This window comes from Rhipicephalus sanguineus, chromosome 7 (assembly GCF_013339695.2).
Source record: "Rhipicephalus sanguineus isolate Rsan-2018 chromosome 7, BIME_Rsan_1.4, whole genome shotgun sequence".
NCBI classification, from domain to species: Eukaryota; Metazoa; Arthropoda; class Arachnida; order Ixodida; family Ixodidae; genus Rhipicephalus; species Rhipicephalus sanguineus.
The window spans coordinates 28,304,156-28,306,693 of record NC_051182.1 but is presented as its reverse complement, the minus strand read 5'-3'; the positions used below and the strand labels follow the sequence as shown (position 1 = coordinate 28,306,693).

Genomic DNA, 2,538 nt, shown 5'->3' with positions numbered 1-2,538 from the left:
AGATCTAAACCCCCGCTCACCATAGATTTCAAGGGAAGAAGACTTCGTGTCCGAGAATCAAGGTATCAAGCGACCTTTGCCTAGGTGCACTTCGTGCAGCATCACCGCTTACGGTTTGGAGCTTTGGTAAACCGTCTAATTATGCAGGCATTCGTTAATTTCGCAGACATCGTTTGACGCTGAAAAGCAATAGCCGAAAAATGCGTCACTACCGCTTTAAAACAAAATGATAACTATAGCGGTGCATTGCGCAGCGAACAATTGTCGATTACTTTCGATCACTTGGGTTCCTTTGACATAAGCCAAACACATCATGGTTCAACCTTTTCGCAGAGGGAACCGGTCCGCGCACGTGAGCATCACGGTGACTTACACTAAAAGTTCTCAGGACCGCCGCATACCATTGGATAACCGAGCGGACGAAACCGGCCTTGCAGTTAATGTTGTTCGCACGCGCAGCGTAGCGTAGAGGAGTTGCACGTAGAATACTGATGCTGTCCAAACACTTCCATGCCGAAGGCCGGCGTGCTCAGCACCGGCCTGTATTCACTTACAAACTAGGAATAAATGTAAGCTCCGCATACAGCTGGCGCTGTTCCACCCAGAAAAAATTCGCATGAATGCCCTATCCACAAAGGAAAGTTTAAGAAAGGGAAAATAGACAACCACCCGTTTTGTAGCACGAAGCCGCAAGGGAATCCAAACGGAATTCTCATAAATAAAGCCTCCTGTTGCAGAAAAATTTGTCCTGGTCTGGGGTTCGAACCCGGGACCAACGCCTTTTCGGGGCGGTCGCTCTACCAATTGAGCTAACCAGGAAGCTAGCAATTGGCAGCGCGAGAGCGAATTCATCGACAACTCGAAGCAACTGGACACATATTGAAAATCAGTTCTGCGGAATCCCGCAAGGTGGTGGAATGGCTAAGAAAGGGAAAATCGACAACCACCCTTTTTGTAGCAAGAAGCCACTAGGAAATCCGTTTCCTTGTGCTACAAAACGGGTGGTTGTCGATTTTCCCTTTCTTAGCCCTTCCGCTACCTTGCGGGATTCCGCAGAATTGATTTGCAAAAGGAAAGTTTATTGAACCGGTACATGCAAACGCTAGAGACGCTTATAAACTAAATACTTATAAGTTGCCTCAGTGTAACTTACACAAGCGCTAGACGCATTCTTATGCAGACTGCAGTAATGCACTCTACGTTACGACGTAACTATACAACAACAAACATGTTAACTAAGAGCATCCTACTTCTGAAGGAGATGGAAAAAAAAATTCGGCAGATCCCGCGTACCGTGGGAGTCGATGTTATGCGAAGCATGTTGCGGGTAGGTAACTGTGTCGTAACTTTTTTTACTGAGCGACACGTTACAAAATGACGCTAAATATTTGTATAAATTTTATACGCACACATATATATGATGAAGAGCCGCATATGTGTTATATAACCAGTTGTTTACGGTTGAGTAACGCTGCAAATGGCAACGTGGGTGTTACCAACACCACAAGGGGTAAGCTGATATGTAGTGCTTATACGTGTCCCGAGAACGCACGCACGTTTCACGAACCCGTGTGCATGTGTGCAAGAAGTTCTTGACAGTTCTTGAACATGGGCATCATCACCATGATCAGTGAGCACCAGCAGCTGGTCATGACTTGTTATAGGATCCGGTCGTGATCGTGGTGACGAGGGGTCCATGTGTAGTGAAGTATGTGGTATAGTAGAGCGGTTGGAATTTGTGGATGCCTCGGTCATTTCGTCGACATATTGGCTGTAGACAGAGCCGGCGACATGTCGGAACCTGAAGCCACCCTTCGTTTTGGTGAAGTATAGGCAGTCGAGGCTGGTAGGCCTGGATAGTGCTACGTAGACCAACATCAGTGGACGGTGTTTGTCGTATTCGTAGACTACCTGGGCGTATGTGCCCTACGTAGGCTAGTCTACAAAGCGGTTGTCAATTAATCTGGCATCATCCTCGGTCAGCATGAGCCCATCGCCCAGCCTCGTAAGAAATGAAGAGGACACTGCGTCGTCCTGGTGGACGAAGTGCACTTTACGTTGCGGTGATGTGGATATCATATGTACCTTTCGTTAATGTATTCCTCCGGGGTCGAACAATGCTTCAATATAGCTTGCTGATTCATTGGAATACAAATGTAATGTTTATTAGACTGCTATAAAAGCGGAGCCAACACTTGAACTACAGACGTTCATCTGATATGACGCCTGTATCGTAGGAGTACACATCGTAGGAGTATCATGTAGTGTTTGTTGCTTTCTTGTAAAATTAGATAGCCAGCACCACAACCACAATTGACGTTGCACCGAGGGTACGCCTGTGTAGGCTGTTTTTCCAAACCAGTTTATAGACCTGGCGTGGCTCAGTGGTAGAAAACCTGATTGCAACGCAGAATGCTTGGGTTCGATTCCGGCTGAGATCCTAATTTTCATTTTTTCCATTCGTTGGAGTCAACGCTGCCGATGTTGGATTTCCTTAACGCTCTAGCATTTAAGTTACCAATGTCTGTTCTCGCCGTT

General features: G+C 46.5%; 1 non-coding gene across 1 annotated transcript; it reads right to left on the bottom strand.

Annotated features, from left to right (window-relative positions):
* Nucleotides 1-745: 745 nt before the first annotated feature.
* On the bottom strand, nt 746-819 carry Trnaf-gaa (transfer RNA phenylalanine (anticodon GAA)). The gene has a single exon. It is a non-coding gene; the product is annotated as a tRNA-Phe (tRNA).
* Nucleotides 820-2,538: the final 1,719 nt, after the last annotated feature.